Raw genomic sequence first — 26,840 nt, forward strand, 5'->3', positions numbered from 1 at the left:
TTAAACTTTGTGCCCTGTTCTCCAATGCATTACATATAAAGTAATAGCATACTGGAATAAGTCCAACATTCATCACACGACAAATTTTTAATCTTAACCTGATAATAGGCAGAAAGAATGAGGCAGAGCAAAGACACAACTGCAACAAGGTTCTCAGACTGGGGGCTGGTTTAGCTCACTGAGCTAAATCGCTGGCTTTTAAAGCAGACCAAGCAGGCCAGCAGCATGATTCGATTCCCGTACCAGCCTCCCCAGACAGGCGCCGGAATGTGGCGACTAGCGGCTTTTCACAGTAACTTCATTGAAGCCTACTCGTGACAATAAGCGATTTTCATTTCATTTTTTCATTTCATTTCAATTCACACCAGCCTATTGTACCATTCTTTAATAGTAAATTACTTTTTTTAAGCATGATACTGTCGCTTAGGCTGGAGGCTGGAGAATAATGCTACAAAAGTGAATAACATCTTGCCACTTAAAACAATCTTGATCATTAATATTAAATGAACAATTCATGAACTGCAATTTAATAGATTGCAACAAATAGTGCGCAAATGTCTTGTTGCTAGTTGTGCTGCATGATAAGGTAGAGCCAAGCCACATACCATTTGGTTTGGAACCATATCGCTGTTCCTTCACTATTGTTCAACCAAAATCCTGAAGCTCCTTTTTACATCACTCTGGGTATATGTACACCAGATGGACTGCTGGGGTTCAAGGTGGCTCACCGTCATCAGATAATCTGTGATGCCTTCCTGGAGACTCACTCAACAAAATATTCCCAATATTCCTGTATGGTAACCATCTCCAGATAACAAACCAAACCAAAATTACAGTATATCATGTAAAACCAGATTAACTACTCTAATTTAAGTAATCTTTCCAAACCCAACAAATTTTGAGAACTGAGAATAAATAAATAATTTCAGTATCTAGACCTGTATTGCTTCCATCAAAAGCATTTGAACCCTGATCCATAAATGTCAACCACCCTCTAGCATTAAGCAATAAAAATACACAGTAACATTGTAAAATATGTATAAGGTTCTACTCTCCTGAAAACACAATAAATAGTTGATAAAAGCCCTTGATAAATAAAACAAATAGATTTAGATTAATTTTTATTGTCACGTGTACCGAGGTACAGTGAAAAGTATTGTTCTGTGTACGTCCAGGCAGATCATTCCATACATGAAAAACATAGGATATACAATAAATACATGAGGATACATGATGAAAATACATAAACATAGACACCGGGTGAAGTATATGGTGTATATTGCTTCAATTGTAGAGAAGATGCGTAGAAAGAAAGATCAGTTCAGCCCGTAAGAGGGTAATTCAGGAGACTATTAACAGTGGGGAAGAAGTGAATCTATTGGTGCATATTCTCAAACTTTTGTATCTTCTGTCCAATGCAAGAAGTTGTAAGACTGAATAACCCGGGTGGGAGGGGTCTTTGATTATGTTGCCTGTTTTCCCAAGGCAGCGGGAGGTGTAGCCTGGGTCAATGAATGGGAGGCAGGCTTGTGTGATGGACTGGGCTGCGTTCACGACTCTCTGTACTTTCCTAAGGTCTTGGGCTGAGCAGTTGCCATATCAAGCTGCGATGCAGCCAGACAGGATGCTTTCTATGGTACATATATAGAAATTGGTAAGAGTCAATGTGGACATGCCGAATTTCCAGAATTTCCCGAGGAAGTGCAGATGCTCTTGTGCTTTCTTGGTTGTAGCACCAACATGGGTGGACCAGGACAGATTGTTGGTGATGCTTATACCTAGGAATTTGAAACTGTCAACCATCTCCACGTTGGCACCATTGATACAGACTTGGGCGTGGATGACACTTTGCTTCCTGATGTTGGTGACCAGATCCTTAGTTTTGGTGACATTGAAGGAGAGATAGTTGTCATTGCACCATGCCACTAAGTTCTCCATCTCCCTCCTGTACTCTGACTCATCACTGTTTGTGATCCGACCAACAACGGTCGTGTATTCAGCAAACCTATAGATGGAGTTGAAGCCGAATTTTGCCACACAGTCGTGTAAAGATTTATTTACTGACCACGACATGAAGTCATTAGACTTTGTTGTGAAGCACTGCTGCCACGTCCTTGGATTCAGATTCTCAGAATTGATCTCTCTGACCGCCTGCTTCCATTTCCTTGTGAGGGTTATTCTTGATGGCTTCTTGGTCCCTCATAGAAGCATCACCTGTTCAGAAGAGTCATATTGAACTTGGAACATTAACTCCACTTCTCAATAGAAAATACCATAGAAAGCTTTCTCTCAGGCTGCATCACAGCCTGGTATGCTTTCCCAAGACCGCAAGAAACTTCAGAGAGTCGTGAATACAGCCGATTCCATCACATGAACCTGCCTCCCATCCATTGACTCCATCTACACCTCCCGCTGCCTGGGGAAAGCAGGCAGCATAATCAAAGGCCCCTCCCACCCGGCTTACTCACTTTTCCAACTTCTTCCATCGAGCAGGAGGTAAAAAAGCCTGAGAACACACATGAACAGATTCAAAAACAGCTTCTTCTCCGCTGTTACCAGACTCCTAAATGACCCTCTTATGGACTGACCTGATTAACACTACACCCCCTGCATGCTTCACCCGATGCCAGTGTTATATAGTTACATTGCGTACCTTGTGTTGCCCTATTACGTACTTTCTTTCATTTTATTTTTTCACGTACTTAGTGATCTGTTGAGCTGCTCGCAGAAAAATACTTTTCACTGTACCTCGGTACACGTGACAATAAACAAAATCCAATCCAGTCAAATTTGCATATGCTACGAGACCTGCTCAGTACTTGTAGCACTTTCTGTTTTTACCTTATCCTCCTGTCCACCTTCATCATTTAAGACCTCCAGTGGTGCATTCATGACCATGGTACTTTATTTTCTCTGTTTCAGTTTTCTCAAGGCATTTCCTGAGCCTGAAGCTGCTCCTTTCCACTGAGTATAGTTTCCCGCTTAAGAGGGGCAGACTACTGTGGTGATCTTTGTGAGTTTGGCTTTCGGATGGAAAGCATAGTGTTCACAAAGACACTTGAAGCAATGTTCATCACAAAGCTAAATTTATTTACACTACTTAATCTAACGTTCAACACTTATTCCTAAACAAATGGATTATATTAAATTACACTCACTAATACTATCTCTATTCTGTAACTGGAACTATATTCTATCTTTTCTAGCTCTACTATACACTTCATTTCAGTCTGTTCTCCTCTTCTCCACTCTCCCCCAGAAGCCTAAGAGTCAGTGCCTTTTATAGTTCTGTCCCTAGCTCCATCTAGTGGCTAATTGTAACAGAACATTAACTCTTCACATGGTGTATATTTCTATAATGCTACAACTACTTTGAAGAGGAGCATTCTTTCTGGAACATGTGCTCCCTGCAAATGTTGCTTGACTTCCTGCTGAGCTCTCAAGCAGCCAGCAATATCAGATCAACACTAAAATCAGTTAAATGAGAGACAACATTGAGCTTTTATGCTTCCTACTTCCTCACCACAGGTATGGGTAGCTTGCCTGTCACCCCATGCCCCCAAAAATGGGGTGAACCAATAGTTAGCCAGGAAATCTCAGATAAGTAGGATTAGAGTCTTCATGAGATCTGGATGTTCTGTCATACAGTATCCATTTAATAATGATTCTCAGTACTGAACTTTAAAAGTATATTTGAATAAAATCAATTCATGCACTAAATTTACTATTAGAACATAGAACATTACAGCGCAGTACAGGCTCTTCGGCCTTCGATGTTGCGCCGACCTGTGAAACCACTCCAAAGCCCATCTACACGATTCCCTTATCATCCATATGTCTATCCAATGACCATTTGAATGCCCTTAGTGTTGGCGAGTCCACTATTGTTGCAGGCAGGGCATTCCACGCCCTTACTTCTGAGTAAAGAACCTACCTCTGACATCTGTCCTGTATCTATCTCCCCTCAATTTAAAGCTATGTCCCCTTGTGCTAGACATCACCATCCGAGGAAAAAGGCTCTCACTGTCCACCATATCTAATCCTCTGGGAGCTTATTTTCTCCCCAATTAGCTCCTAATGCCAACAAGTCCTAATCAACTGGTAGATTGAGTTGTCTCTCCCCAAATTCTGTTGTGCTATTTCAGTTTACAGATCTAGGATCATTTGAATTTAAAATATCATTAGAAGAACAGGTACTCAAGGTATGACATACAGAATTTAGCCCAACTTCAGTAACTGTAATCTTGAATTTGTTGGCATGGAACAACTAAAGTAAATTTGATAAATAAAGCCAATATTGCCAATATCATGATTAATCACTCATATTCCATGGATTTAGTGATGACAGGGTCATGAATAACAGTAAGTGGAGAAAAACAGATCAAGTACATGATGGGCTCATTGCCAGAAAACAAACACACACAGTAGTGGGGATAATTAGTGGAATGGTGCTGGCTTTTATCATACTCAAGAGGCAAATAGTGTTTTCTGAAGGATGTCACAATTTTGTTGATAATGCTGCAAATGGGTTCAGGGTGCCAAATGGTGATGTGAAAAAGAACAGGTTAGTGTCTAACCATGAAGCACATTGCATGCACAAGAGTTCATTTAAAGTAGAATAACAGGATTGTGGGTGGCACGCTGGCACAGTGGTTAGCATTGCTGCCTCACAGCGCCAGGGACCTGGGTTGAATTCCGGCCTTGGGTCACTATCTGTGTGGAGTTTCTACATTCTCCCAGTGCCTGCATGGGTTTCCTCTTGGTGCTCCGGTTTCCTCCCACTATCTAAAGATATGCAAGTTAGGTGGACTAACCAAGCTAAATTGCCCCTTGATGTGCAGGTTAGGCTATGGGGTTATGGTAATGGGTGGGGTGGATGGGGGAGTGTAAATGGGTAGCTCATTTAAAAGAGTTGGTGCAGACTTGATGGGCTGAATGGCCTCCTTCTGCACTGTAGGGATTCTCTACAGGTGACTGTGCACACAGAGGGTCGAGGTCCACATGGAGCATGGGCACATCAACAGTGATAGTCTCGGGAAGGAGGGTGGGAATGTTGATCACAACAACATTAGATCCCGTATTACTGTGGAGGGTTGAAGAATAACAAGAGGAAACACTACCTCCATATGAGGTTCCAGGTAAATATCTGAGATGTGGACTGTGCGAGAAGGATCACCGAAGCTGGTGTCAAAGTAATAGTGGAGAACCATCTTGCACTTTCAAAATAATGGCACTATTAAAAATCGAAAGCAGATGTGAATATGCATGAATTTGCACTGCTGGATTAAGAGACCCTTTCTGGGTCACCCTCCCACAAGATTTAAATTGATTCAGAGCTGAGAGAAAGGAGGAAGACCTCCTTGAGAAACTAGCCATTGGAACCCAGACCTTTTGCTGTACTGCAACAGGGAAATATAAGAGTTACTAGCTTATCATGGGCACTGGGCTGGATTCTCCATTGACACCAGTGGAGCATGTGTGGACTTTCACAACAGAAAAATCGGCGCCACATTTGCACCAATTCCGATACTACTAGTGGGCTAGCAACGGCTCCACGTGGAACACAATCAATTCCACTAAAAACAGTGCCAGATTCGCCGGGTCCGTGATTGGCACTCATGAGGCTGATGAGCCACAGCTGCACATAAACGATTCTCCCCCCACACACACCGTCCCAGCCAACAAGATGGCTGATAGGAGAGCAGCGCCATGATTCACCGGTGCCGAGTTGGACACCTTCCTGGACGCGGTGGAGGAGAGGCTGATGACCCTGTACCCCAGAAGAGAGAGAGAGAGCCCCAGGCGCCGCCATCTGCCGTGCCTGGGTGCAGGTGGCAGAGGCGGTCAGCACCATGCGCAGCGTCATCCGGACCGGCATCCAGTGAAGGAAAAAACTGCATAACCTCCTCAGGGCGGCCAGAGTAAGTTGGTAGCACTGTGCACCTGGCCCATCCCCGCCCCCCCCCCCCCCCCCCCCCCCACACACACCCATAACCCTCCCCCTCCTCCCCCCAAGGGACAGCCAGATCACCACCATGCCCCACATGCCAGCACCCATACCAGCTGCCACTGCCAGGTGCCCTGGCCGCTACGGCCACCAGCTACCCAATCCTGGGCTGCTTGTCTCAGACCGTCTAAAAGTGTTGTATTCAGCACCTGCAGGCACAGGTGAAGGAGTCCAATCATCTGCAGGAGCAGGAGGTGGTGCCAACCTTGCCTGCCAGCCAGGCCAACACCCATCATGGGAAACCCCGTTGACCAGCAAATAAAACAGAGAATCTCGATAGCGTGCCGCACCAGAAATCTGGGGCTGGATTATCCACCCCCAATGCCGAAATCACATTCTGCGACAGGGCGGAGAATCCGTTTTGGTGCACAAAATCAGGACTGGTGTCGGTTTCGCAATTCTCTGCCCCCTGAAAATCTGCATACTCGTGGAGTACGCTGTGCCAAGTATCTACCGCCTCAGGTCATTGCCTCAGGCCCATCTCATGATGATCCGTCCTTGACGGGCCGAATTCCCGACGGCATGGGACTCTTGTGGTCCCATCACCTGTGATCTCACGTGGTGGCTGTGGACTGAGTCCGAGGCCGCCAGAGTAGGGGGAGGGCCGATCGGCAGGCAGGGGTGCTTCATTTGGGGCTGGGGGCAACGTGTGCAGGTGGTCCGGGGCGCGCGAGTGGTCGATGGCGGGCACGATTTCGGCGGTCCAGATCCGCGGGCTGAGTCCACCATGGAGCACAACGCGGCCGCTGGAGGCCGCTGCCATGCGCATGCACGGCCTCTGACACGGAGGTGCGGGTGGCCATATCGGCAACTAGAGCTGCGAGCTCTACGATAGCTGCCTGCTAGCCCCAAGCAAAACGGAGAATCTGTGACCTTTTGACTCCAGTTTTCCTGGCTTAAAAGACCACACTTTTCCCGATAGCGTGGGGACATAGTCCCAAAAATGAACAATCCAGCCCCTGGTGTGGCGGGACGGAGAACCCTGCCCATAGTCTCCCAAACAGAGAAGCCAGCCCAGAAACCTTTCCGTTAGATTTATGTTTTATTCGTTCATGCAACATGGGTGTCACGGACTGGACCAGGATTTATTACCCATCCCTAATTGGCCTTGAGAGGACAGTTAAGAGTCAACCACGTTGCACCCTTAATATAGTAAATCATCCCAAGGCACTTGACAGGAGAGTTGTCAAACAAGATTTGGCACTGAGCAAATTAAAAGAATATCTTAAAGAGAGAGAGGGAGGAAAAGAAGTGGAGGGAGGGAATTTTAGAACTGAGGCTCTTGGCAGCTGAGAACTGTTGAGTGATTTAGTTGAGGATGCTAAATAGGCCTGAATTCCAGAATGCTGGAAGATTGTGAGGCTGGACAAACTAGCAGAGATAATGAGGGATGAAGCCAGGAGGGACGTGAAACAAGGCCGAGAATTTTAAAATTGAGGTGTTACAGAAGAACATAAGAAAGAGAAGCAAGTGTCAACCATTCATTCCTCAAGCCTGGTCTGCCATTCAACAAGACCATGTTTGATCTGATTCTGGCCTAAATACCAATTTCTTACCCTCACTCCCAGAACACTTGACTCCCTTGCCAATAAAAAATGTCTAAATCAGCCTCGAATATATTCAATGGCCAAGCCTCCACTTTTCACTGGACAAGGGAATTCAAAACACTAATGACCTGCCTTTGAGAGAAGAAATCCCTCCTCATCTCCACCTTAATGGGACGCCCCTTATTTTTAAATTGCGCCCTTAATTCTAGATTTCCGCACAAAAGGAAACATTACCTCAGCATCTACACTGTTAAGCCCCCTCGGAATCTTATACATTTTAATAAGAACATTTCTCATTCTTCTAAACTAGGGTTGAATGTGGCCAAAGACAAAAATGACTGAAAATTAGCGGCTGAAGATGGTCTGAATTTGTTTCATGAAGTATGTATACTTTATAGATCAAAGCAGCAAAGTGACTGCAGCATGAGTGGGCAGAAAATTACAGCACTCTATGAACTATAGTGAAATGCAAATGCTTCTAGTTCACTTAAAACGGGTGAAATTGTGAAAGTACTGTGAGACAAATGTAATTTGGCTTATTTTCAGACTCTAAATCTGACAGCCATTTGACCTAGCCAGGATGCTGGCAATCCAGTTTCCTCATTAGTAAATGACAAAATACAAACCCTATTGAAAGATCAGTGATACCCCAGAAAGAGAGGAGGAAGGTCAGAGAGGAAGGTGGTGGGGGCGGGGGGCAGGGGCGGGGGGCAGGCAGGGCCGGCTCAAGGCACCGGCAACTCGGGCAGTCGCCCGGGGCGCCATGTGCTAGGGGGCGCCATGTCCTAGGGGGCGCCATGTGCTAGGGGGCGCCATGTGCTAGGGGCCGCCATGTGCTAGGGGGCGCCAGACTCGGGTCCCGCGCATGCGCAGTTGGGCCGGTGCCAACCAGCGCATGCGCGGTGGCCGCCCTCCCCCGCTGTGGCCGCCCTCCCCCGCTGTGGCCGCCCTCCCCCGCTGTGGCCGCCCTCCCCCGCTGTGGCCGCCCTCCCCCGCTGTGGCCGCCCTCCCCCGCTGTGGCCGCCCTCCCCCAGGGGAATGGGACAGTTCAGCGCCGACGTTTCAGCGCCTGGACGTTTCAGCGTCAAAAATTTCAGCGCTGCCGTTTCAGCACCAAAAATTTCAGCTGGCCAGCGCTCATTCATTCACAGGTCACTTTACAAGCGCAACGAGGTTAACAGGGGAGCCAAAAAGCTGCAGTGCAAAGGTGGTGACACAGGTATACTTAGTTATAACACTTAGTTATTTGGCCTTTTTTTGGAGTTTTATTACTGTGTGCTAAGTGGTGTCCAGAACCCAGATACAGAAGCCTCACCCCCAAGGTCTGCTTAAATGACATGTCTGAAGCTTTTAAAATTTGCTTCTCTTTAAACATGGGGATAAAAATCCCATGCTCTTTAAACATAGGGGAGAAAAAGCTGAAACTGTCAGTGAGAGTTTTGAAAAACCCTCCGTTGAACTACATGTCATCTGGTGTAGGTTAGAAAACAATTTACCATCTGCTCATGCGGTTTCAATAATCAATAATCAATTATCACTCCCCCCAAGGACTATTATTATGACTGCATCCCGCTCCTTTCATTCTTTTCGTCTCTCTTGAGGGTGTTATTTCTAATCATGGTGCACTCTGTTGGTCGGGTTAGTTTCCCGGGGTCCCCCTGGCTGGGGCTGGAGTGATTATCCTTTTCCTCTTAATATGAATGGGGACAGTACATTTTCCCTGCTGGGACGGGAGAGGTTTGGATTTGGATGGGGTGCAGGTCCAATGATATGGCCAGTATCCTGTTGTCCCTGGGTACTTGGGATGTTCCTTCTGGAGGATGCTTATGAGGGGCAGTTCCCCAAGGTCTTGTTTTTCCTGCTGTATGATTTTTTTTTTCTGGTGCTGAAATGTCCTGGCGCTGAAACGGCAGCGCTGAAGCGGCGGCGCTGAAACGTACCGCACCCCTCCCCCAGGGCGGCACCCCTCCCCCAGGGCGGCACCCCTCCCCCAGGGCGGCACCCCTCCCCCAGGGCGGCACCCCCCTCGGGTCCGCCCCCCCCCTGCCCTCCCCTCGGGTCCGCCCCCCCCCGGGTCCGCCCCCCCCCGCCCTCCCCGCGGGTCCGCCCCCCCCCGCCCTCCCCGCGGGTCCGCCCCCCCCGCCCTCCCCACGGGTCTGCCCCCCCTGCCCCCAGGCCCTCCCCCCCCAGGCCCCCCCCCTCGCCCCTCCCCCCCAGGCCCCTCCCCCCCTCGCCCCTCCCCCCCTCCCCCCCTCCCCCCCAGGCCCCTCCCCCCCTCCCCCCTCCCCCCAGGCCCCTCCCCCCCCAGGGCCCTCCCCCCTCCCCCCCAGGCCCCTCCCCACCCTCCCCCCCAGGCCCCTCCCCCCAGGCCTCTCCCCCCAGCCCCCCCCAGGCCCCCCAGGCCCCGCCCCCCCTCCCCCCCAGGCCCCCCCCACAGGCCCCGCCCCCCCCTCCCCCCAGGCCCCCCCCTCCCCCCAGGCCCCCCCCTCCCCCCCAGGCCCCGCCCCCCCCTCCCCCCCCAGGCCCCCCCCTCCCCCCCAGGCCCCACCCCCCTCCCCCCCAGGCCCCCCAGGCCCCGCCCCCCCTCCCAGCCCCCGCCCCCCTCCCAGGCCCCGCCCCCCTCCCAGGCCCCCCCCCTCCCAGGCCCCGCCCCCCCCTCCCCAAGGGCGCCGTAGTTCAGCTTGCCCGGGGCGCCAGCAACCCTAGGGCCGGCGCTGGCGGGCAGGGGGCGGGGTGCGGTGGGGGGGGGGGGGGGGGGGTGGGTGCGGGGGGTTAGAGAGTGTGTATTCTTTCAGTACAGCCGTTCTGACAGCGAGTGCAGCACTTCATCACAAAATCCAACCGACATTGCAATGCTGCCAGAGAACAGCCTGTCTACAGCAGTGCCTCACACCTGCCTCCCTGACATTGGAGTATTACACCTATGAACATACAGCGCTAGATCCATATTTTCCCTCCGGCACAACATAGATCACTCAGAACTGCTCCTCTGACAATGCAGCAGCCCTTCAGAGCTCTCACTACAATAGTACAGTACTCCTTTATTAATGGCCCTTGAACAATGCAGCACTCCCTCAGTCCTGACTAGCTGACACCACAGTGTTTCTTCAGCACTGTGCACTCGACAGTGCAACATTTTCTCAATACTGACCAACAAACACACAGGCCGGGGCTGGCATGAGGCTGATTGATGAATCTCGACAGGCCTGTTACTCACTTCATTACAGGTGGAGTGAACAAATTGAAACAGATGCAAAATTTCAACGGCTCACAACACTTTGCACTATACAAGAAAAGAGTGTTGAATGGCTCAGGGATTGTCACAAAGAAAGAAACAGGAAACTATTGTGGTAGTATGACTAGAGAGATTACGGTACCATCAGAGGTGAGCTGCCATTGGTGCAGAGGACTCGCTGCCCATTGACTCAGGTAACTCATGTGCCTCTCAGCCGATTGGCTGAGAGAGGTAGGTAGCTCCGCCTACAGGCGGGAAATAAGAACCCATGTTCCCCGGCAATCGGCCATTTCTTCTGTACGTCTGCTGTCTGTGTATTAAAGCCTTTTGTTTGGATCGCATCTCCGCCTCGTATCCAATTGATGGTGCATCAATTTAATACACAAGTTTTAAAAGATGGAGCTTCATATCAAGCCGGAGTGCCTTCGACTCAGCCCGCACAGGACAAATTCTACAGCTGCATTTAAACACTGGCTGGCGTGTTTTAACAGTTATTTAAGCACAGCCGAAAACCGCCCGATGAGGGAACAAAAACTTCATATCCTCCACTCGTGCGTGGGCACCGCCGTGTACACGCTCATAGAGGACACGGCAGACTAAGACGCAGCTATGAACTTGCTAAAGGGACATTTCATCCGGCCGGTGAACCAGGTCTACGCACGGCACTTGCTGGCCACGAGGCAGCAGATACCTGGTGAGTCCTTAGATGAATTCTACCAGACCCTCCTTGTTCTGGGGAGGAACTGCGCCTGCCCACAAGTTTCTGCGGCCGAGCACACCGAACTTTTAATTCGAGACGCTTTCGTGGTGGGTATTCAATCTACCCAGATCCGCCAGAGACTCTTGGAGAAAGAAACTTTAAGCCTCGCTGAGGCACGGGCCCTCGCTTCCACTCTCGATATCGGCAACCGCAACGCCCGCGCGTACGCTCCCGACTGCACGGCGGCCCCCTGGGCGGCATGGAATGCGACACCTCTCACCTCCGCAGACTCTGTCCCCCACCAGGCCTGCGCCGCAGGGCGCCCCGATAAACCCACGGGCCCCCGCTGCTAATTTTGCGGCCAGGCCAAGCACCCCCGCCAGCGCTGCCCGGCCCGCGCCGCAACATGTAAAGGCTGCGGCAAAAGGGACCACTACGCGACTGTTTGCCAGTCCAAAGCGGTCGCTGCAGTCCCGAGCAGCGACCGCGGGTCCCCCCTCTGCGCTCCACACGCGCCCTAAGCGGCCCGCGGACCTCTCTGCCCCACCCCCCACGAGTGATCACCGGGCGTCGCCATTTTGGGCCCCCGACTTCACGTGCGATCCCAGGGCGCCGCCATTTTGTTCACCCCCCACCATGTGCGGCTGACGGGCGCCGCCATCTTGGAATGGCACCGAGGACCCCGCAAGTGACCACTCGCTGCCGGATGACGACTCGGAGTTCCTGCCATGACTCGCCTCAGTGACGTTGGATCAGTCACGGCCCCGCACGCTTTCCATGGTGACCACGAAGATTTTCTTCAACGGTCACGAGACGAGCTGCCTGTTGGACTCCGGGAGCATGGAAAGTTTTGTCCACCCCGCCATGGTAAGACGCTGCGCACTTCCCGTTTATCCGGTTAAACAAAGAATCGCTCTGGCCTCCGGTTCACACTCGGTCCAGATAACAGGGTGCTGCATAGTGGACCTCACGGTCCAGGGGAGGGTATTTAAAAATTATAAGTTCTTCGTCCTTCCCCACCTCTGCGCGACAGCACTCCTGGGGTTAGATTTCCAGTGCAACCTCCAGAGCTTAACTTTCAAATTCGGCGGCCCTATGCCCCCCCTTACTGTCTGCAGCCTCACGTCCCTTAAGGTCGATCCCCCATCCTTGTTTGCAAACCACACCCCGGATTGCAAACCCATCGCCACCAGGAGCAGACGGTACAGTGCCCAGGACCGGACCTTCATCAGGTCCGAAGTCCAAAGGCTTCTGAAGGAGGGGGTTATCGAGGCTAGCAACAGCCCCTGGCGAGCACAAGTGCTGGTGGTTAAGATCGGGGAGAAAAATCGGATGGTCATAGACTACAGTCAGACCATCAACAGGTTTACGCAGCTGCACGCGTACCCTCTCCCACGTATCTCCGACCTGGTTAACAGGATAGCGCAGTACAAGGTCTTTTCCACAGTGGTCCTTAAGTCCGCCTACCACCAGCTCCCCATCCACACGAGTGACCGAAAGTACACTGCGTTCGAAGCGGATGGGCGACTCTACCACTTTTTAAGGGTTCCTTTCGGTGTCATGAACGGGGTCTCAGTCTTCCAAAGGGAGATGGACCGAATGGTCGACCAACACGGTTTACGGCAACCTTCCCGTATCTCGATAATGTCACCATCTACGGCCACGACCAGCAGGACACCAATGCCAACCTCCACAAATTCCTCCATACCGCAAAACTCCTTAACCTGACCTACAATAAGGATAAGTGCGTGTTTAGCACCGACCGTCTAGCCATCCTCGGCTACGTAGTGCGTAATGGAGTGATAGGCCCCGACCCCGAACGCATGCGCCCCCTGATGGAGCTTCCCCTCCCCCACTCCCTCAAAGCCCTCAAGCGCTGTTTGGGCTTCTTTTCATATTACGCACAATGGGTCCCCAATTACGCAGACAAAGCCCGTCCCCTCATCCAGTCCACCACGTTCCCCCTGTCGATGGAGGCCCGCCAGGCCTTTAGCCGCATCAAAGCAGACATTGCAAAGGCCACGATGCGCGCTATCGACGGGTCCCTCCCCTTTCAGGTCGAGAGCGACGCGTCTGATGTTGCTCTGGCGGCCACCCTCAACCAAGCGGGCAGACCCGTGGCCTTCTTCTCCCGGACCCTCCACGCTTCCGAAATCCGACATTCCTCGGTCGAGAAGGAAGCACAGGCCATAGTTGAAGCTGTGCGACATTGGAAGCACTATCTGGCCGGCAGGAGGTTTACCCTCCTCACAGACCAACGGTCAGTGGCCTTCATGTTCGATAATGCACAGAGGGGCAAGGTAAAGAACGATAAAATCTTGCGGTGGAGGATTGAGTTGTCCACGTACAACTATGACATCTTGTATCGTCTTGGGAAGCTAAATGAGCCTCCCGATGCCCTGTCCCGCGGCACCTGTGCTAACGCACAAGTGGACCACCTCCGCGCGGACCTCTGCCACCCGGGGTTACCTGCTTTTCCCATCTCATTAAGACCCGCAACTTCCCTACTCCATCGAGGAGGTCAGGACAGTCACTAGGGAATGCCACATCTGCGCGGAGTGCAAGCCGCACTTCTACCGCCCTGAACGAGCGCACTTGATAAAGGCTTCCTGCCCCTTTGAACGTCTCAGCATGGACTTCAAAGGTCCCCTCCCCTCCAACAACCGCAACACGTACTTCCTCAATGTGATTGACGAGTACTCCCGTTTCCCGTTTGCCATCCCCTGCCCCGACATGACCATAACCACCATCATCAAAGCCCTGCATACCATCTTCTCCCTGTTCGGTTACCCCGCATACATTCATAGTGATCGGGGGTCCTCCTTTATGAGCGACGAGCTACGTCAATTCCTGCTCAGCAGGGGCATCGCCTCCAGCAGGACAACCAGTTACAACCTCCGGGGTAACGGGTAGGTCGAGAGGGGGAACGGTACGGTCTGGAAGACCGTCCTGCTGGCCCTACGGTGCAAAAGTCTCCCACTGGCAAGAGGTCCTCTCAGACGCCCTCCACTCAATCCGGTCACTTCTCTGTACCGCCACTAACCAAACGCCTCACGAACGACTTCTTGTTTTTCCCAGGAAGTCATCCTCAGGGACCCCGCTCCTGACCTGGCTGGCTACCCCGGGCCCATTCTGCTCCGGAAACACGTGCGGGTGCACAAGTCGGACCCGTTGGTTGAAAGAGTCCAGCTGCTCCACGCGAACCCGCAGTACGCGTATTTGGAGTATCCCGACGGCCGACAGGACACGGTCTCCCTCCGGGACCTGGCACCCCCCGGATCTCGGCCACACCCCCCCGCACCCGCCCCCCCCCCCCCCCCCTTCCCCCCGACACCCACTGCTTCCAGCAACGACGCACCCACAGCTCAGCGGACAGGGACCCCATCCCCCGGCCTGGCCCCCGCTAGCTCCAACTACGGGTACGGACACAGAAGCAAGATCATCGCTCCCGGAGTCACGGACGACCACCGTTCCGACGTCACCGGCACCACTACGCAGGTCAAGCAGGACATCGAGGGCGCCCACTCGATTGATTGAATCGATGTGACCTACGGATGGATTTCTGGCTGCGGATGGACTCTTGTGATTTTTTGTTCTTTCACTGTTCACCCATTTCCCCCCCGCCCTGATTATTGCACACTGTACACAGTTATTGTTCTGTTCTCCTCTTGAATATTAGCTACGGGTCAGAGGGCAGCCATCGATGCAACGGCACGACGTGAACATATCTAGTCATACTACCAGTCTCACGGACTCACGGGACACCCCCCCCCCCCGCACCCCGCCGGCTTCCTTTTGAACAAGGGGTGAATGTGGTAGTATGACTAGGGCGATTATGGTACCTTCAGAGGTGAGCTGCCATTGGTGCAGAGGACTCGCTGCCCATTGGCCCAGGTAAGGCATGTGCCTCTCAGCCGATTGGCTGAGAGAGGTAGGTAGCTCCGCCTACAGGGCGGGAAATAAGAACCTGTGTTTCCCGGCACTCAGCCATTTCTTCTGTACGTCTGCTGCCGGGCACACATCTTGTATATTAAAGCCTTTTGTTTGGATCGTATCTTCGCCTCGTGTCCAATTGATGGTGCATCAACTATTAGCTCCCAGAAATCCTGCATTAATCAAAAAATGTGCGAGGCTTGAATATATTCCTTTTGGCTGCAGAGAACAGGCCCCGATGCATGAATGTCACTTCTATCAAGTGTAAATGACCCTCCTTACAATCTGGACTAATTATTTTAAATTGGACTAATTATCTGTTCGTGTAGCTATTAGTACATTCAGAAAATGCTACACAATTATGGAATCCCATCTAACAGTAAATATTCTGTTTTGGCTTTTGCATGCACAGGCTGATCGAATATGGCTTTTACAAACAATCAAAGGAACATGGGGCGGGATTCACCCTGCCCTGGGCTGGGCCAGAGAATCCCCGCGACCGGGCCACGCCGCCCCAACGCCAGCACACGATTCTCCGCTGCACAGCGCTGGTCGCGGGCTGCTCTACGCGGCTGGTCCGCCGATTCACCGGCCCGAATGGGCCGAGTAGCCGTAAGAAAAAAAACGAGTCCCGCTGGCGACGTTTTAACATGCTCTGAGCCGGTGGGACCTCGGCGTTGAAGGGTCGGGTGGCGGCCTGTGGGGTGGGGGGGGGGAGTGAGTGGGGGTCTGACCCGGGGGGGGGGGGGGGGCCTCCGATGTGGCCTGGCCCGCGATCACGGCCCACCGATCGGCGGGCCAGCCTCTCTGGCTGGGTGCCTCCTTTCCTACGCGCCGGCCCCTGTAGTCCTGCGCCATGTTGCGTCAGATTCGGCGCATTGAAGGAAGCCACTGCGCATGCACATGTTGGTGCCGGCGCCACTGCGCATGCGTGGATCCTGCGACGCACAGTTTGCACCGGGGTCGGCAGCTGGAGCAGCGCGAACCGCTCCAGTGCCATGCTGCCCCTGTAGGGGCCAGAATTAGTCCTGGCAGCGGCCCGTTCACGCCGTCGTAAAACGCGCCGGTGTTTACGACGGCGTGGACACTCTGCCACGGGATTAGAGAATACCGCCCATGCTGTCTGATTCAACCAGCCAATCACTGGAATGCATAGAATATGTACTTCACATCACATTAGTACACTAATGTTGGACCTTTAAAAATGGTAGTCAGGACCTGGATGTGGAAGTCCCACCCACTTTATGACAGACCCCATTTTCAGCAGTAGAGAGTAGGGGCAGAGTGTTACTCACACATGAGGGAAAATTTAACGTAGAATGTTTAACATTCTTCCATTTTTTGATCCAATCTGATGCTGACCTTTGTTTCCTCTGCCTATCAATTTCACTTATTGCTTTTCATTCTTCATTACCAGCTTCGCTTTTCTCCTATCTGAATTCCCTCTCAAGTTCCCTTCCCCCTGCCAAGCTAAGTTGAACCCTCCGCAAAGCATGAGCAAACCCCCTGCTGGGATGTTAATCCCTGATAAGATTTAACCCATCTTCCTAGCTGCCCCAGAACCGATCCAAGTGCCTCAGGTAGCTAAAGCCCTCCCTCCTGCACCACCTCTCTAGTCATGTGTTTATTTGCTCTATCTTCCTATTTCTGTTTTCACTATTAAATGGCATTGGGGCCACCCTGAGATTATTGCCTTTGTGTTTGTTATGCAGAGATGAAAGGATCAATAATCAATACAGCTTGTTAAAGTAGGCTTTGACAGTTCCTTATTAGGTTAATTTTTTGCAATTATTAAAACTCCATCTGGCACTGTCCCCCAGTGAAGCGTTATGATCAGGAATTATTTCCAATGAAGAGTAGGCTCTGTCAATCCGTAATCTCTATTCACTGACGCATTTTGTCGAGTGGACATTCTCCCAAAGGGATTTATTGTCTATGTGACACTCCATAGGCACGGTTCCTGATTACCTTGTTCCATTTAAATTTTCAGTCAAGATCCTGGATACAAAAAAAAATGCCATATCTATTTCCTCCACTAGGACAAATGTCTACGCTACCAATGCATTTTTTGTCACACTTCCTATTTTTTTAGTTTCTCATGCCAAAGGGCAACATTTACCTCTCCCTCAGGAGAAAAATTCTAAATCCTCCCACAATTGAAAAGCTATCACAGGGATTAGCATAGGTTGCATCACTATAAGCAATCAGTTGTCTAACATCACCTAAATGTGGGAATTTCAAAACACAATTCTCCAGTTTTAATTTCAGCAATGTTTTGTTTCTTCAACTTTAGGATTGTTTCAATTTCTTCAACTTTAGGATTGTTCATTTCAGTGCTTGGTTTTGAAACATCAAAACTGACGTCCGGTCTTGTTCATCTAGCTAGCCAATTCAGCCGCCCAATTAAACTTCAGAGTTCCTCTTTTTCGATTTTAGTCAAGCAGTTTGACTTCTTCGACTCCAAGTTTATTGTATTCAGCAATCACTTCTCCAACAATACCATAGTGTCATCTGTATGCCTTTTATATTTGGTGCAGTTTATTAAGCAATACGTGCGTCAATTCAAGAATTAAAACACCAATTCTAAATTAAATACCAGGGAACATTAATTATTTCCTAACATTAGACATTCAGGAAGGATAGGCAAAAAGGAAAAATCAATGAGGTAATACTGGTAATAAAAGATGAGGGCTGGGATTTCCCCCAACCCGGCGGGGCGGGGGGTCCCGGCGTGTCGGAGTGGCATGAACAACTCCGGCTTCGGGCCGCCGCAAAGGTGCGGAAGTCTCCTCACCTTTAGGGGCCAAGCCCTCACATTGAGGGGCTAGGCCCGCGCCGGAGTGGTTTCCACTCCGCCGGCTGGCGTGAACAGCCTTTGGCGCCACGCCAGCCAGGGCCGAAATGAGTCCACGCATGCGCCAGAGCGTCAGCGGCTGCTGATGTCATACCGTCTCTTCTGCCTCCGCCATGGGGAAGGCTATGGCGGGGGCGGACGAAAAAGAGTGACCCCACGGCACAAGCCCGCCCGCCGATCGGTGGGCCCCGATCGCGGGCCAGGCCACCGTGGGGGCACCCCCCGGGGTCAGATCGCCCCGCTTCCCCCCCCCCCCCCCAGGACCGCGGAGCCCGTCCTCGCCGCCAATCCCACCGGTCAGGTAGGTGGTTTAAACCACGCCAGCGGGAGAGGCCTGTCAGCTGTGGGACTTCGGCCCATCACAGGTTGGAGAATCGCCACGCGGGGCCGCCAACCAGCGCGGGGGGCCCGCCGACCGGCGTGACACGATTCCCGCCTCTGCCCAATCTCGGGGGCGGAGAATTCTGCCCGAGATCAGTACATTCATGAGAGAGGATCTTAAATTGAAAGATGAAGATGTAGAATCAGTTTGGGTGGAGCTGAGAAACAGCAAGGGAGACAAAGATTGTAGAAGTTGTTTATATGATAGGAAACAGCAGTGGTAATGTAGGGCATGGTATAAATCAGGAAGCAGTGCACGTAACAAGGTTAATACAGTAATCCTGGGGGGCTTCAATCTACATATAGACTGCATAAACTTAATTTGCACTAATTATGTGGAGGACAAATTATTGGAATGTATACGAGATGGTTTTCTGGAACAGGAGGTGGAGGGAACAAGGGAATGGATTATTTTAGATCCTGTATTGTGCAATGAGAATGGGCTAATTAATAACCTATTGGAAAGGATTCTTTAGGGATGCAAATTATAGAATTTTGTATAAAGTTTGAAAGTGATGTAGTTCAATCTGAAATTAGTGTTTTAAATCGAAACAAAACAAGCTGCGAAAGTATGACGAGCAAGTTGAATGCGGTAGATTGGGAAACTATATTAAAAGGTGGATGGTAGTCTGGCAGTGGCTAGCCAGCATTTAAAGAATAATGCATGGTTTGTAACAAATATGCATTCCTTTGCGACATAAAACCCAACAGGAAAAGTGATTCAACTGTGGATGACAAACGAAAGGAAGAAGCTTATGTAGTGATCCATGTATATGTTAATACATGATTAGTTAATGTGCAGTCAGTACAGACAGATGATCACTAGATGGCAACGCTAACAGTCCCTATATAAGAAGTTTCCCGCTCTTTCTGTAGGTTTGTGTGTGTGTACAAAGAACAAAGAAAAGTACAGCACAGGAACAGGCCCTTCGGCCCTCCAGGCCCGTGCCGACCATGCTGCCCGACTAAATTACAATCTTCTACACTTCCTGCGTAGTATCCCTCGATTCCCATCCGATTCATGTATTTATCAAGATGCCCCTTAAATGTCACTATCGTCCCTTCTTCCACCACCTCCTCCGGCAGCGAGTTCCAGGCACCCACGACCCTCCGTGTAAAAAACATTGCCTCGTACATCCTCTCTAAACCTTGCCCCTCGCACCTTAAACCTATGTCCCCTAGTAATTGACCCCTCTACCCTGGGGAAAACCCTCTGACGTTCCACTCTGTCTATGCCCCTCATAATTTTGTAGACCTCTATGAGGTCGCCCCTCAACCTCCGTTGTTCCAGTGAGAATAAACCGAGTTTATACAACTGCTCCTCATAGCTAATGCCCTCCATACCAGGCAACATCCTGATAAATCTCTTCTGCACCCTCTCTAAATCCTCCACATCCTTCTGTTAGTGTGGCGACCAGAATTGAACACTATACTCCAAGTGTGGCCTAACAAAGGTTCTATACAGCTGCAACATGACTTGCCAATTCTTATACTCAATGCCCCGGCCAATGAAGGCAAGCATGCCGTATGCCTTCTTTTTTTTTAATAAACAATTTTATTGAGGTAGTTTTTGGCTTCGTAAACAGTTACAGACATCAACAGAAAGAAAGCAAACAAGGCAAAAATGTGCAAACATCCATGTACTTTCAATACTTCAATTGTAACATACTGTACAAGCCCGCTCCTCTCCCACCGGTACTACCTGCCATTTTTTCCCTCCTACTCTACTCTACTCTACCCCCCCCCCCCCCCCCCCCCAAACCTCCCCCACCTCCCCCCCACTCCCTGCTGACGCTCACTCTCCCGCAAAGAAGTCAATAAATGGTTGCCACCTCCGGGCGAACCCCTGTACAGATCCCCTCATGCGAACTTAATTTTTTTCATACCCAGGAAACTCGACATGTCCGCAAGCCACAACTCAGTCTTCGGGGGCTTTGAGTCCCTCCACGCCAATAGTATTCGTCGCCGGGCTATCAGGGAAGCAAAGGCCAAAACATCGGCCCCTTTATCCCCCTGGACTCCCGGGTCTTCCGAAACCCCAAAAATTGCCACCCCTGGACTCATCACCACCCTTGTTTTTAGCACCCGGGACATGATCCCCGCAAATCCCTCCCAGTACCCCCTCAGCTTAGGGCATGCCCAAAACATGTGAACGTGGTTCGCTGGTCCTCCCGCGCACCTAGCGCATTTGTCCTCTACCCGAAAGAATTTGCTCATCCGAGCCACCGTCATGTGGGCCCGGTGAACGACCTTAAATTGAATCAGGCCGAGCCTGGCACATGTTGCGGTTGAATTTACCCTACTCAGGGCTTTTGCCCACAGGCCGTCCTCCATTTCCCTGCCTAGCTCCTCCTCCCATTTAAGTTTCAGTTCCTCTGTCTGGGACCCTTCCTCCCTCATGAGCACCTTATAAATACCCGAGACTCTACCCTCCCCTTCTTCCCCCTAGAGACTAGGATCCCCATTGGCGGGAGGCATGGGAAAGATGGGACCTGTCTACGAACAAAGTCCCGCAACTGTAGGTACCTAAAATCATTTCCCCTTACCAGCCCAAATTTCTCCTCCAAGCTCCTTAAACACGCAAATCTCCCTTCCAGGAACATATTGCCCACCCTTCCCACCCCCGCCCGCCGCCATACTCGAAACCCCCCATCCATACTCCCGGGGGCAAACCAATGGTTGTCGCAGATTGGCGCCCAAACCGACGCCCCCGTCTCCCCTACATGCCTCCTCCACTGGCCCCATATCCGCAGGGTCGCCACCACTACCGGGCTGGTAGAGTACTTGGCCGGCGGCAGCGGTAGATGAGCCGTGACCAGGGCTGCCAAGCTGGAGCTCCTGGCCGTATGCCTTCTTGACTACCCTCTCCACCTGTGCTGCCCCTTTCAGTGACCTGTGGACCTGTACACCTAGATCTCTCTGACTTTCAATACTCTTTAGAGTTCTACCATTCACTGTATATTCCCTACCTACATTAGACCTTCCAAAATGCATTACCTCACATTTGTCCGCATTAGACTCCATCTGCCATCTTTCCACCCAAGTCTTCAAACGATCTAAATCCTGCTGTATCATCTGACAGTCCTCATCGCTATCCGCAATTCCACCAAACTTTATGTCGTCTGCAAACTTACTAATCAGACCAGTTACATTTTCCTCCAAATCATTTATATATACTATGAACAACAAAGGTCCCAGCACTGATCCCTGCGGAACACCACTAGTCACAGCTCTCCAATTAGAAAAGCACCCTTCCATTGCTACTCTCTGACTTCTATGACCTAGCCAGTTCTGTAACCACCTTGCCAGCTCACCCCTGATCCCGTGTGACTTCACCTTTTGTACCAGTCTACCATGAGGGATCTTGTCAAAGGCCTTACTGAAGCCCATATAGACAACATCCACTGCCCTGCCTGCATCAATCATCTTTGTGACCTCTTCGAAAAACTCTATCAAGTTAGTGAGACATGACCTCCCCTTCACAAAATCATGCTGCCTCTCACTAATACGTCCATTTGCTTCCAAATGGGAGTAGATCCTGCCTCGAAGAATTCTCTCCAGTAATTTCCCTACCACTGACGCAAGGCTCGCCAGCCTGTAGTTCCCTGGATTATCCTTGCTACCCTTCTTAAACAAAGGAACAACATTGGCTATTCTCCAGTCTTCCGGGACATCACCTGAAGACAGTGAGGATCCAAAGATTTTGTCAAGGCCTCAGCAATTTCCTCTCTAGCCTCCTTCAGTATTCTGGGGTAGATCCCATCAGGCCCTGGGGACTTATGTACCTTAATATTTTTCAAGGTGCCCAACACCTCGTCTTTTCGGATCTCAATGTGACCCAGGCACTCTACACACCCTTCTCCAGACTCAACATCCACCAATTCCTTCTCTTTGGTGAATACTGATGCAAAGTATTCATTTAGTACCTCACCCATGTCCTCTGGCTCCACACGTAGATTCCCTTGCCTATCCTTCAGTGGGCCAACCCTTTCCCTGGCTACGCTCTAGTTTTTTATGTACGTGTAAAAAGCCTTGGGATTTTCCTTAACCCGATTTGCCAAGACTTTTCGTAACCCCTTCTAGCCCTCCTGACTCGTTGCTTAAGTTCCTTCCTACTTTCCTTGTATTCCACACAGGCTTTGTCTGTTCCCAGCCTTCTCTTTTTGATGAGGCCTACAATATCTCTCGTTATTCAAGGTTCCAGAAATTTGCCGTGTTTATCCTTCTTCCTCACAGGAACATGCCGGTCCTGAATTCCTTTCAACTGACACTTGAAAGCCTCCCACATGTCAGATGTTGATTTACTCTCAAACATCCGCCCCCAATCTAGGTTCTTCAGTTCCCGCCTAATATTGTTATAATTAGCCTCCCCCAATTTAACACATTCACCCTAGGACCACTCTTATCCTTGTCCACCAGCACTTTAAAACTTACTGAATTGTGGTCACTGTTCCCAAAATGCTCCCCTACTGAAACTTCTACCACCTGGCCGGGCTTATTCCCCAACACCAGGTCCAGTAAAGCCCCTTCCCTAGTTGGACTGTCTACATATTGTTTTAAGAAGCCCTCCTGGATGCTCCTTACAAACTCTGCCCGGTCTAAGCCCCTAGCACTAAGTGAGTCCCCAGTCAATATTGGGGGCAGCACAGTAGCATTGTGGATAGCACAATCGCTTCACAGCTCCAGGGTCCCAGGTTCGATTCCGGCTTGGGTCACTGTCTGAGCAGAGTCTGCACATCCTCCCCGTGTGTGCGTGGGTTTCCTCCGGGTACTGCGGTTTCCTCCCACAGTCCAAAGTTGTGCAGGTTAGGTGGATTGGCCATGCTAAATTGCCCTTAGTGTCCAAAATTGCCCTTAGTGTTGGGTGGGGTTACTGGGTTATGGGGATAGGGTGGAGGTGTTGACCTTGGGTAGGATGCTGTTTCCAAGAGCTGGTGCAGACTCGATGGGCTCAATGGCCTCCTTCTGCACTGTAAATTCTTTGTAAGTTTTCCATCACAACAACCCTGTTGTTTTTACTCTTTTCCAAAATCAGTCTACCTATCTGCTCCTCTATCTCCCGCTGGCTGTTGGGAGGTCTGTAGTAAACCCCCAACATTGTGACTGCACCCTTCTTATTCCTGATCTCTACCCATATAGCCTCACTGCCCTCTGAGGTGTCCTCCCGTAATACAGTGTAGTGTAGCTAGAGTAAAGACGTGACAGATCAGAGTGTAGTGCTTTATCATAATTGTTAGTTTAATCTAATCTTAGTTAATTATATTACTTGTCAAAATATTAAAGTGAAAGAACTCACAAGTATATTATTTTGTTCCTCAATAAATAATTTGCATCAACTGGAAAACTTCGACTGTTTATCATCAAGTTAAATACAACTCGGCATGACAAATGAGTAATATTTATATTATATTTCTGTAATTTAACAGCTTATAAAGTTGTCAAAAGAAAATAGTTAGCATGAGGATTGTGACTATTTTAGAATTCAGTAACGGAGGGTCAAGAAACCGATAAAGGCAAAGAAAATAGATTGAGAAAGTAAACTAATGAGACACATTATAAACAACTGTAAAAACTTCTACAGGTATGCAAAAAGAAAATTACCAGCAAAGACTAATGCAGGCCTGTTACGAGTAGAGCCAGGAGAATTTATAATGGAATAATGGGCACGAGCTTCCCAAAAGGGAACAAAGTCCCACGGCGAGTGTGTATAGCCGCATGTTTCCCGGCACTCACAGTGCCGAGAAACATGTGGAAGGAGCCTGAACGGGAAACACGCAGCCAAAGCTGCACATAGCCCCGTTTTTTACAACAAGGTGCTCCGCTCGCTGAAACTGCAATGTAAAACAATTTCACTGCTGAAGTGAAACATTTGTTCATATTGATCCCAGAGTAGGCATATCACTGAAAACTCCATAATTTGAGAGCACAGAAAAAAATAATGGGCTGTTTTACCATCATGAAGGAGGTTTTAGAAACAGGACGCTTCAGGTAAAATCATTCCCATGAGAATACATATAGAACATAGAACATTACAGCACAGTGCAGGCCCTTCTGCCCTCGATGTTGCACCAACCTGTGAAACCCCTCTAAAGCCCATCTACACTATTCCCTTATCGTCCATATGTCTATCCAATGACCATTTGAATGCGTTTAGTGTTGGTGAGTACACTACTGTTGCAGGCAGGGCATTCCACGCCCTTACTACTCCCTGAGTAAAGAACCTACCTCTGACACCTGTCCTATATCTATCTCCCCTCAATTTAAAGCTATGTCCCCTCGTGCTGGACATCACCATCCGAGGAAAAAGGATCTCAATGTCCACCCTATCTAATCCTCTGATCATCTTGTATGCCTCAATTAAGTCACCTCTTAACCTCCTCTCTAACAAAAACAGCCTCAAGTCCCTCAGCCTTTCCTCATAAGATCTTCCCTCCATACCAGGCAACATCCTGGTAAATCTCCTCTGCACTCTTTCCAATGCTTCCACATCCTTATAAGCTGTTCTTCACAGGCATATTCTGACACTTAATGTATTACTTTTACCAACAATTGTTGAAAGGGATAAGAGTGTGGGGATGGAATTAGAAATTTGCTACTGAATACAGGGAATACCAGGTCTATTGGTTTTTAAGAAACAGGTGACTTTTTACTATATCCGAGATGAAACTGTTTTAATATATGAGCACACTGATGCTCTGTCAAAAGATTTTTCAGGAAAATTAAGGACAGCAATGCCTTGTCACTCAAATGGTAAGTTTACTTTCTTCTCTTTGCTTCTTTGTAAACTCCCAGCAGCCTGCATTATGCATGGTAAGCAGCATCTGTCAATGTTCCTTAACTTTCATATTCACACATAGTTGAGCTGAGTTAACTAACTCACTGAATTCCCTTTCCTTGTAATAAGAGACCATGAGGTTCCCCTCTGCATATCCCTGACTATAGTTGAGATTTCTTGCAATTAAACACAGAGCAAATTATGTGTCCATTCACTATTCTAACAAGAACCATCAATGCTCTGACAGTTTTTTCCAGCTGTGACAGCATATTTAATAAAAAGAATTTGCGATTGCCTTTTATTTACATGCAGTTAAAAGCCTACACCAGTGAAGATGATCAGATTTTTTGAAAACTTCACCAAACATGAGTGGGAAGAGCGCTGAGAGTTCATCTTTTAAAAGTGCAGTAGCAGTACACATTTAGAAATAATCTAAAGCCTATAATTTAACTTAAATATTAATAACCATTCAACTGAAATGGATAAAACAGTACTTGCATATTGCAAATACAAGAAGCAAGCTTTCCCCAATATGGAAGCTGCATTTAAGTGAAATGTATTCAAACATAGCTGCTTGTCATGGCTCTCTTATCATTCCTGCCAGCATGCACACAAACAACTAGAGATGCCACTCAAATGGATAAACAAGAAAACCCAGTTGTAGTTATCAGCTTTCACTGTAAAATTAAACCATCCAACCCTTTCGATTTATCGCATTTTGCAAAGGTGTAGCCAGACTTTCCACTTCAATAACTAAAATGTAGATTCTAGCTTAAATATGAGGCTGTAACTCATAACGTCTTCCATTTAACTAATTTCAAAATAAGGTCAGGGTAATTATGAGGTATAACTTTCAGAGTTTCATCACTCAACTGAAGATGAAATTGCCTGTGGAATTGACTTTCTACTCAACGGCAACCAAATTACAAACTTATATTCAGCTGCTAGAGTCAAATAAAATCTCACCAGTATTGGTTTCAATTTAAAGCCATGTAAGACGAAGGGCTGAATTTTAGTTCTGATCACAAAGCTGGGCAGTTTCCAGGTCAAGACCTAGGAGAGGCGATTGAGGAAGGTCACATGAGGGCATTTCCATGGAGGCAACCAATTAAGAAGTGGCCTCTAGGAGCCTCGTACAATTAAGGATGGAAGGCAGGCTCTGGAACTGGGAGGGCCAATGGCAGTGCACAAGTCTCTGGACTGCGTCTGTACATGGGAGTCTCTGAGCACACCTGGGCCGGGATTCTCCCCTACCCGGCGAGGCGGGGGGTCCCGGCGTAGCGGAGTGGCGCCAACCACTCTTGCGTCGGGCCTCCCCAAAGGTGCGGAATTCTCCACACCATTGGGGGCTAGGCCCGTGCCGGAGTGGTTGGTGCCACACCGAATGGCGCCAAAACCGGTGCCAACG

General features: G+C 49.7%; 1 protein-coding gene across 6 annotated transcripts in view; it reads right to left on the minus strand.

Moving 5' to 3' along the window:
• The window catches only part of dlg2 (discs, large homolog 2 (Drosophila)), a 1,378,721-nt gene that overhangs the window by 597,088 nt on the left and 754,793 nt on the right, over nucleotides 1-26,840 (minus strand). The window lies entirely within an intron of this gene.

Source organism: Scyliorhinus canicula, chromosome 14, assembly GCF_902713615.1.
Source record: "Scyliorhinus canicula chromosome 14, sScyCan1.1, whole genome shotgun sequence".
Classification (NCBI taxonomy): Eukaryota; Metazoa; Chordata; class Chondrichthyes; order Carcharhiniformes; family Scyliorhinidae; genus Scyliorhinus; species Scyliorhinus canicula.